Source organism: Tachysurus fulvidraco, chromosome 20, assembly GCF_022655615.1.
Source record: "Tachysurus fulvidraco isolate hzauxx_2018 chromosome 20, HZAU_PFXX_2.0, whole genome shotgun sequence".
In the NCBI taxonomy this organism is placed as follows: Eukaryota; Metazoa; Chordata; class Actinopteri; order Siluriformes; family Bagridae; genus Tachysurus; species Tachysurus fulvidraco.
Genome location: NC_062537.1, coordinates 19,027,341 through 19,038,610, shown reverse-complemented (window position 1 = coordinate 19,038,610; position 11,270 = coordinate 19,027,341).

Below are 11,270 nucleotides of genomic sequence, written 5' to 3'. Positions count from 1 at the left end.
TAATGCGCAAATAGGAATCCAGCATGGATCGCTTAGCTAACTACAGAGAAACAGAAGTTAGCCCTGACTGAGTTAGCAGCATCCTGTTAGCCTTTTAGCAAGAAATCTGATGGGTGATGTGAGAAAGGAGGAGCCATGGAGGAAATCCCAGATTATTGCAAACTTAAAGACTTGGAAAAGTATTAAAGTGAGACACTACAGCTAAATGTAAGCTTTTTTAGTCTTGGATGAGCACTTTATGTCTTCTGTTACGACGTAGTTGATGATATAATAGTTGATGATATAACATTTTCTACCACTTATCCGAACTTCTCGGGTCACGGGGAGCCTGTGCCTATCTCAGGCGTCATCGGGCATCAGGGCAAGATACACGCTGGACGGAGTGCCAACACATCGCAGGGTGCACACACTCTCATTCACTCACACACTCCGGACAATTTTCCAGAGATGCAAATCAACCTACCATGCATGTCTTTGGACCGGGGGAGGAAACCGGAGTACCCGGAGGAAACCCCCGAGGCACGGGGAGAACATGCAAACTCCACACACACAAGGCAGGGGCGGGAATCGAACCCCCAACCCTGGAGGTGTGAGGCGAACGTGCTAACCACTAAGCCACCGTGTCCCCTAATATTGTATATTTTTTTATTAAACCACATTGCTGTTGAATTCTCAGTTCTGATTGGTCAGAGAGGGTGTTAACTAAATTCCTATAAGAGCAGCTATGACTTTTATATCACAGCTACAAGATTTATATGATGAACGCTCGGAGACTTACGTAGATATTACACACAGTAATCTTTGAGCTTGTTGAGTTTTATGTAAGAAAACGTTTCATCGGCGAGTCTTCGGGATGAAGCAGATCCGTTTCTGGATTTCACAGTAACTTTAAAAGAGTGAGGAAAAAAAGAAATGTTGTCTGAGGGGATGAAAGTAATTGACAGGAAGTGAGAAGAAGAAGTAATTTTTGTTTGAGGTGTTTAAACGTTAGCATGCTGATGCGGGGTAAGAAGAATAACCCACCGTCATCACATTACATCACTGTTGATTCATTTTCATTGATGCATTTACTATAAATTCCTGCACTAGATGTTTTATTCCTCATCCGTATCTTCTGGGGAAAATCCTTATGGAACAGTTTCTACAAGCACAATCCTTATTGTAGAGATAGATCTACCCAGAGGATCCAACCCAAGAGCCCTTTGGATGCTAAACGTAGACTTTTATTTAAAGAATATATTATTCAGTGGTAAAACTTTACTTCTTGCCTGTAGAGGAAAAGATGCTGTGAACGATAGGTGTTCTTCCATAATGGCATCAGAATCTATGAGAAACCTTTATTTCTGGGGAGAAAGATAGAGAGAGAAGAGAAAAAGCTCCACAATCCTTGACTAATTCTCTCTCTCTCTCTCTCTCTCTCTCTCTCTCTCCATCCGTTCCTGCCCTGAAGAGTCTCTCAAGTGTAAACACACAGACAGAGAGAAAGACAGAAGCATTGTCTGGCACCTGTGGGGCCTTCATAAGCCTCTGCAAGCATTCTCTCTCTCTCTCTCTCTCTCTCTCTCTCTCTCTCTCTCTCTCTCTCTCTCTCTCTCTCTCTCTCTCTCTCTTTCTCTCTCTCCCTCTCTCTCTCTCTCCCTCTCCCTTCTTCTCTCTCCCTCCCCCTCCCTCTCTCTCCCTCCCCCCTTTCTCCCTCTCTCTCCCTCCCCCCCTCTCTCCCTCCTCTCTCTCTCTCTCTCTTTCTCTCTCTCTCCCTCCCCCCCTCTCCCTCTCCCTCTCTCTCTCTCTCTCTCCTCTCTCTCTCCTCTCTCTCGCCATCATCCCTCTCTCTCTCTCTCTCTCTCTCTCCTCTCTCTCTCTCTCCTCTCTCACTCTCCTCTCTCTCTCTCCTCTCCTCCTCTCTCCTTCTTCTCCTCCACCTCTCTCTCTCCTCTCCCTCTCTCTCTCTCTCTCTCTCTCTCTCTCTCTCTCCCTCTCTCTCTCTCTCTCTCTCTCTCTCTCTCTCTCTCCCTCTCCCTCCAAGCACTTTTCAGCAAATAAATAAGCAACTGAGAAAGAAATCTGAATGAGAGCCTAAATAAGAGGCGTAAACACTGGCAGAACTCTGGAGAGCGAAACGAAAGTATGAAAGTAAAGTAAAAACAGAAATAACACTCAAGCACTCTACAAACAAAACCGTTTTTTTCCCATCAGGTAAGTTCAGAACATCGACGCAAAAAAGAAAACACCAGCAACCAATTTTCCAGTGGAACAGTTGACCAATACTGCAAGACACGGAGCCACGATTACAGCACATTATAGCCGAGAGCCTGAATTCTACCGAAGATCCAGATCCAGAAGGTTCTATCTCGACCCCTGGGGTGGATTATGTATAGACCCAGTAGAATGTTTCCCCAAATAAATGAGCGATGAAACTTTTATATAAAAATAGTCCTATAATTCAAACCATTGGATGCCATTCCATGGTTTTTGGAGGATTTGATCTCTATGTGGTTAAGAAATGACGTGGTATCTAGGACACATTTTTAAAAACAAATGTAAGAGTTGATACAATTGCTAAATTCATGATGAAACACTTCAGTATATACTAGATTTGTAAAGTTTCATCGCAACAAACTTTGATGTCGGCTTTGGCTTTGGCGATGCAAGTATTCGCAATGGCCGGTGCTTTTTTGTAGGCGAGTAGACTTAAGGATCAGTGTTATGTTTGGAAGCAAGTAGACAGAAAGGTAGGGTACCAAAACATTTGGAGGTAAGTGGAGACGAGCATGTGATGTCATCAGGATACCCGTGAGGAAGTTCCCCTCATTGTTCTGAGTGTTTTGATATGTCACATGTCCATGTTGTAAACATTTTTTTGATTTTGCATATATTGGGGGCGGGGCTGCGGGACAACCGAAAGGCCGGTCGGTACACCGATTTAAACATTTGTTCAGAGTATAACCTTAAAGGAGCTGGCCGAGTTTGGTGTAGAAACCAAAATTTATAATGGGAGTCTATGGGAAAAAAGGCCATTTTGAGACTCAGTACCGGAAGTACCGGAACTCGGATCGCTTAGAAAAGTAATAGCAACAAAATTCAGACCAGGATCTACAACATATCTGAATTTGGTGCATGTGGCTCAAAAGCCCTAGGAGGAGTTACTCTTGATAAACTTTTGTCTAAGCTTAAACAGGAAAACAGAATGTTGGCTTCTACAAAGCGACATAATGAGATAAACATAAGTCGTTCTGGTCATCTGTCAAATGCCATAAATGTAAATATGTCCTTAAGTGGTTTGAGGTCAGGATGTGTGGCTCTATGAAGAACATTTAACACCAGTAGAATGGTTCCATTGCACAAAAGGTTCTGAGTAAATGAAGAGCTATTTAAACTATACAAATGAAAGGGATGTGGAAGCTTAGTGGCTAAGGTTGTGTACTAAAAATCAGAAGGTTGTGAGCTTGAATCCCAGGTCCACCAAGCCGCCACTGCCGGGCCCCCGAGAAAGGCCCCCAACACTCAATTGCTCAGTTGTATAACTCTAGATAAGGGGGTCTGCCAAATGCCATACATGTAAAAATGCTTTTGGCCCTAAAAATAAATAGGTTCTTTTAAGACCAAAAATGGTTCTTAAAAAAACGGCGTATCTTATCTGCAATGCACAGGGTTTAGTCCGCGTTGCAGTGGATCGTCTTGCGCGAAATTCCTGTCCTCAGACGAGCACCAGAACTAGCGGGGGTCAAGATTTTTCTTCTTTGAGCCCAGTGTTTTGAAGACATTTACCTCAGAAGACGTGTTGATTCGTTGCGACTCTTAATCTTGAGCAGAAATATGCCGCGAAGCTCTCCCGCGGAGTGAAGAAGAGGCGGACGGTTGAAGTGTCTGATGGAGTTAAGGGATTTGCGCTCAAGCTATTTTCAAGACTTTATATTGGTTAATAACTTGTAAAAAATAACAGACCCACATGGGGACTGACCGATAGCGTCGATATGTGAAAAAATATGAAATTGACAAAATTTGGACATACGAGGTTTCCGCCCGACAGCGACGATATATAAAGCAAGTGATTGAACCATTTTAGGTTCCCTATGGAATCGTTCCTTGTCCTTTCTCACCTTCCTTCAGTTCACCACACACAGTCTACCATTTTTATTTATTTTTTTGACCTGCAGAAGTCAATGAAAGACTTAAATCCATGGATTCATCTCATCCCGTCACTTACAGCTTCATATTATGTGTTTTTATAGATACAGAGACATTAAATATTTAAAAGAAGGAGCAGAGAGTGTTTCTATCCGCTGATGATGCTTAGACGAAGGCTAGCATGCAAAATACAAATAAAAATAAAAACCAAAGCTGGATGGTGTATACAGGTCCATGAGCGCTAACAGCTAACAGTAGCGCTTGCTAAAGATAAACTACAAGTGACACAAATGCAAGCAAAGGTTTATGAAGCTCAACATAGAAAACCGGGATCTTTTTTAGAAAGGGTGTTTTTTTGTTTTGTTTTGTTTTGTTTTTTTCTAACAGTCTCCTTTCTTCAGAAAATGGCCTGCATGATTAGATAAAAAAAACCTCATCTGGGGTTTGTGAGGTGAGACGTGGCCGTGGGTCAGTTTCAGCCAGAAGCAATCTCGAAGAGTGTGTCCAGCTCATCAGCCCAACACACTCCGCTGAATCGAGAGGTGCGACAGCTCATCTCAGACATAACTAAAGTCATCAGAAGGCACCAACAAAATCGGAAAGAAAGCCACCTTGTGAATCAGGCAGCCAAAGATAACCTTACTCTAAGAGATGAAGGTGTTATAGGGACAAATGACAGAATAAGGGAGGAGGATATTTCCACATGGAGCTCTTCCTGACCTTGTGTGCACCTGTGTGTGTGTGTGTGTGTGTGTGTGTGTGTGTGTGTGTGTGTGTGTGTGTGTGTGTGTGTGTGGATGACATCTCTCAGGATTCTGTATCTCCTCTTCCTGTTCCTCTTCCATGTCTCATATTCGTTCCCTGTCTTCCACATCGTCGTGTCAAGTGTCTTTACAGAACATCAAATCATAGCAAATTGCAAAAAATGGGAGGAACGTCCAGCGCAAAATAGCTCTCCAGGTAGCCTTAGAGGCTTGAGGTTGTTACACGGCCATCTAAACCTCTCAGAGGGACTTACCAGGCGGGCGCAAAAATACAGATGGTTTTTCTCTACGTATTCCTCCTGACTCCAGAGCTGGTTTGCAGGAGAGTTTAAGAGAAGAAGCGAATGTCCTGATGGAACTTTACACACATTACTATTCAAATGTAATGACAGAATTATGGACCGCTCAGACAGTTACACACACTGCTGAAGACACCGAGATGTGTGTGTCGTTTACCGTACGCACGATTCTGACCTTGACCTTGGAACCTCAGTATTGTATATCATAATGAAATGTAGGTTTTGGCTGCAAATCATCTGCATATACATATGGCATTTGAGGTGATTATTAAATGCATAAATATTAATAATGCTATTAATAAATTAATTAATTACAAGACACTTTTAATTTTTTTTTCTCAAAAACCTTTTTCTACTAACAGAACCCTTTTGTGCGCTCAAAAATGTCGCACGGATGTTAATAAATAAATAAAAAATAAATAAAATTCTGCCACTTTTGACAAACAACAGCCAGACCATTGGAATAGTGAGGAAAAACTCCCTTAGATGGAAGAAGGAAGAAACCTGGAAAGGAACCAGACTCAAAAGTGAACCTCATTCTCGTTTGGGTGACAGTGAAGGGTGTGATTATAAATGATCATGAATGTTATTATGAATAATGTCCTTTCTACAGTCAGATACAGTCTGACAATCGTGTATTGATGAGAAGGTTGTTGTCCTCAAAGACCACATGGAGTTGGTATCTTCTCACCGACGGTCAGAAATCTTCATGAAGCGGAACACAACAGGAGCTGGAACAATGGAGGTCTTAAATGGCATGTGAGGAGAAAAGCAATGTAGACAAACACGCAACACCTGGAGAGAAAAATAAATAAATAAATAAATAAATAAATAAATAAAGACACAAAGAGACGTGAAAGCGTTTCGGCTTTTCGGCTTCTTTTCACTTCCTGTCCTGCCATAATTGGAAAACCATTGCGTAATTCCCAGGTTGTTTGAGGACCCACGGGACCCCTGCACACGTCGCTGGATGGGGCTGTTAGAGGCCCGTGATCCCGACACAGAAACCTGTCCTGATAGCAGCGATCATGAACACCATGCAGTCAGGAGGCTGATTCTCTCTGAGCCAGAAGCTAACAGCTATCAGACCCCCTGCCGCGCAGACGCTCCCGCTGACGTGCAGACGTGTGCAGCCTCCAGATGAAGACTGCAAGTGGAAGAAATGTGCAGCCGTGTATTTGACTCCCTGTGTGGCACGATTCAAGGTTTTTTTTGCATTCTGTCAGTTGAATTCAACCTCACTGAGGTAGAAAAATATCATCTCTCTCTCTCTCTCTCTCTCTCTCTCTCTCTCTCTCTCTCTCTCTCTCTCTCTCAACTCTGACACAAACATTTCCTACACATTAAAAAGCCTTGGGCAGAGATTTCTCTCATCGTCGCATTATATCGAATTTATAAACTCGCATGTCTCTCGACGTTAAACTGAGTCTTACACTCGTTTAAGTACAGCTTTACAGGATTTCTCATATTTTTTAAATCATGTCAAAACGTTATTGATCAGACAAGAGAGAGAGAGAGAGAGAGAGAGAGAGAGAGAGAGAGAGAGAGAGAGAGAGAGAGAGAGAGAGAGAGAGAGAGGCTAAAAGAAATGGAAAAGTTCTAGAAAGTTCTTTTATTTTTTCCTTTACATTTATAATGCGATGGCTGCAGCTGTGGATGAGCTACAGATGTTGTAACTATTCACTTTCGAAAAACTTTCACGTCTTTTACTTTAAACAGATTCAATTAAACAGAATGAAAGAGATACAACAGAAAATTATAACTCACTGCTATAACAGACACCTGTGTTCCCGCTGATATGAAAACCACCAGCTGTGCCTGTCTGGATCTGTGCAATACTCCAAAGCTTCTATAAAATGTACATAACTAAATGTTTTATATAAAAATGAATACAGGGTTATTTGGTTCAGCAACAGTTTATTTTGAAGAGTAATCTACTTTTTCGTGATATGTTCAAAAGAGCCACGTTAAAGCATTATAAAATATGGAAGGTCCCCATGGATTGAGTCATTAAAGACTAAATTTAAGATTGAACACTAAATCATACACATTTAAGATGAAATTTGATGTGAATTATTGTTCTTATGTATTAAGAACTTAAGTCCTGACACAAAATTAGTTCTGTTTGTCATCTGTATGCTTGTCAACATTTGAAAGATGTGGAATAAAGGTGTTAGGCATACGTAGAAAAGAAAAAAAAAACTTATAGACTGATCCTGAAGGCTTTATTTATTCATCCGTTCTTTCATTTTCTACCGCTTATCCGAACTTCTCGGGTCATGAGGAACCTGTGAATCTCAGGCGTCATCGGGCATCGAGGCAGGATACACCCTGGACGGAGTGCCAACCCATCACAGGGCACACACACACTCACATTCACACACTACGGACAATGTTCCAGAGATGCCAATCAACCTACCATGCATGTCTTTGGACCGGGGGAGGAAACCGAAGTACCCGGAGGAAACCCCCGAGGCACGGGGAGAACATGCAAACTCCACATACACAAGGCGGAGGCGGGAATCGAACCCCAACCCTGGAGGTGTGAGGCGAACGTGCTAACCACTAAGCCGCCCGCTTTATTAATGATATAGAGTTTATCATAACCTAGAATTGATCACTTTCGAATAAAGCTTTGAAGCAGCAAAGTCCGAGGGACGCTTGTAAAAAATGTCCCATAATCAATCCCATGTCAAGCTTTTTCATCTGGTTAAAAGTTTGGTGTGTCTTTGTCCTCTGGAGCTCCTTTAAAACTTTTTAAAACTTCATACAGAATTGAATTTCTACAGAAAGTTTAAACAAGGCAGGAAGTACTGTAACCAACTAGTGCTTTCAGTCTATCAGATGCCATAGAAGAACCATTTCTGTTTCCAAAGAATCTTCCATTATAAAAAAAAACTCCTTTTTTCTTTTGTTTCAGTGCCAACTAAAAATTTTATAGTCTAAAGAATCTTTCGTGCAGTGGAAACATTTCAAGGATCTTTTTTATTGAGCCATTTTAAGAGGGTTGAGTTTATTCAAATCCCTGCTGAGGAATCACTGAACTCCAGGAGGAACTGCTAATCAGATCGTGTTCTTCACTGATCTGACGTCGTCTCATGGTGTCTTTTTTCTTTTATCTTTGATCTCATGTCCATTTTCATCTTGTCTTTCCATTTCATTGCAGAAATTAATTGTTTTTCTCTAACCATCAGCGTGTCCTGATATCGTTGGCTGGTTTAAATTTAACGCATTTGGCAGAAAATTTTCCAGAACGACTTGCATTATTTATCTCATTTTTTAGAGCTGAGCAATTAAGAGTTAAGGGCCTTGCTCAGGGGCCCAGCAGTGGCAGCTTGATGGACCTGGGATTAGAACTAACAACCGTCCGATTGGTAGGCCGACACCTTAAGCTCTAGACTACCACATCCCACAGGTTTATTGGTGTTGTAGTCTTCTGAACTCTATCACCATGTCAAAAAACAAAACTAGATCTTCAACAAAAGAAAGAAAGAAAGAAAGAAAGAAAGAAAGGAAGAAAGAAAGAAAGAAAGAAAGAAAGAAAGAAAGAAAATTGTGAATTGTGATGAGCGATTGGTCACAAGATACGTCTCGATCGCCTGTCGCATTTCCCACACTTTTAAGCGCCGCGTTATTAAAAAGCCGAAATGGATTTTTGATTAAATCGCCTCACGTGTAGATTAGATATTTTCTGCATCCATCATTTTAAAGCAGTTTTAGCTTTAATAAATCGTGATACATGGCTACGTACAGCGGTTTTATACACACGACTCTATCTGAAGATGAAAGGAGCTCGAGTAAAATATTGACGTGTACAGGTACAACACACGATGCACTGTAGGCGTCTAGACATGAGTCCGAAATATAGAAATAGGATTTTTTTTTTTAAATAAGAACAGAAATGTGTTGGTTTAAACAGAAAAAAAAGTAAAAAAGTAAACAAAAGATGGAAATAGAACATTTAGAATAAAGATTATCCTAGACTATCCCCCCCCCCCTTTTTTTTATATTTTTTTGGATAAATGAAACAGAATAAATTAATAATATGTAAAATACATTTATACATGCAGTTTGTTGTTTAGTGTACTTTATTACAGAGCTCTGTAATAAACAAATCATCTCAAAAAAAATTATGAAAAAAAAAATCACAATATCTGGACAATTCTTCGGTATTTAATTTATTTTGCTTAGATTTTTCCGATCAAGGAAGCAAGAACCATGCGAGTTCTTCCCTGAAAGCCAAAGCGTTCGTTATAAGGTCCTATTATTATTATCGAGGGACAAATGAAACACACGTTTCTTTTATTAATGAATGTCATGTCAGATTTTTTTACTGGTTTATAGTTCATTTTAATGTTGTAACTGCTGTAATAAATAGAATGAATTGTAGTTATATAATTCCACTTTTTTGCCCATATAGTACTCTGTCTATCTGCTGCCGTCTTTTTTGCCAATATAGTATTCCGTTATAGAATGGAAATGATTTATAATTACGGTGTCACCCAGATGAGGATGCCTTGTATTACTGTACTGTATTGGTTTACCAAGCAAAGCGTTGTGAGTTTGAATCCCAGGTCAATTGTGGGTCCGTCATGAGATCCCTTAACCCTTAGAAAGGTCACTCTGGATAAAAAAATGTATTATTAGTAGCACAAGGTGATTAAAAGTGCTGAAATAGTGTAAACTTTCCAGTTTCATCAGATACCATGTGTTTTTCCTTGTGTTTATTTAGCTCCATTAACACAAGAGAAAGAGAGGCAAGGTGGCTTAGTGGTTAGCACGTTCGCCTCACACCTCCAGGGTTGGCGGTTCGATTCCCGCCTCCGCTTTGTGTGTGTGGAGTTTGCATGTTCTCCCCGTGCCTCGGGGGTTTCCTCCGGGTACTCCGGTTTCCTCCCCCGGTCCAAAGACATGCATGGTAGGTTGATTGGCATCTCTGGAAAATTGTCTGTAGTGTGAGTGTGTGAGTGTGTGAGTGAATGAGAGTGTGTGTGTGCCCTGTGATGGGTTGGCACTCCGTCCAGGGTGTATCCTGCCTCGATGCCCGATGACGCCTGAGATAGGCACAGGCTCCCCGTGACCCGAGAAGTTCGGATAAGTGGTAGAAAATGAGTGAGTGAATATAAAGCAGCTTTGTGACATTGTCTATTTCTAAAAATGCTATACAAATAGAATTGAATCGAATACATCGGCAAAACAGAACAAGGAAAACTCCTCTGTCCTGAAGACATTCAAGTGATTAAATACTTAAAAAGCATCAGAATGAGTGCATTAATTAACCTGTGGTCTGTAGCTGCACTACCGTGAGAGCTGCGGTTATAGAAAATTCATCAACAGTTCAGTTCAACATGTTCTCTTTAAAGCTCACTCTATTTTACAGACTAGAAATCTTCAACAAATTTATAAAGATGCATTTCAATAGTAAATAATGAAAACGACATTATGCACAATTATACATAAAGTATAGCAGCATTGAATTTCATCCATTTTCTCTGTCAGTCAGCCAAGTCATGGTTCATGCCCAGTATTTAATAGTTTAGCTTTGATGCAGCTATAAATTTAATGTTTCTTACAACATCTAGAAGTCTAAATCTTTCCTGTATTGTTGTAATATTAGTCTTAGACCACATCTAGTTCTCCAAGCCTCCAAAAGTACCACAACACAGGAAATGCAGACCGTCTCGCCCGACATCGGTGCCTGACCTCGCTAATGCCCTTGCAGCTGAATAAGCAAATCCCCACAGCCACGCTTCAGCATCTAGTATAAAGTTTTCCCTGGAGAATGGAAATCATTAGAATTATATGAGAATATTATAATAGCAAAAAGCTGGGGTTCCACTGTCTGGTGTTAACATATATTTGGGCATTTTGTGTGTTTTTCAGTGGGACTGACAGTGACCGTGTCGTTATTACTGGTCCTAACAGTGACCATGTCGTTATTACTGGTCCTAACAGTGACCATGCCGTTATCACTGGTCCTAACAGTGACCATGCCGTTATCACTGGTCCTAACAGTGACCATGCCGTTATCACTGGTCCTAACAGTGACCATGTTGTTATCACTGGTCCTAACAGTGACCAT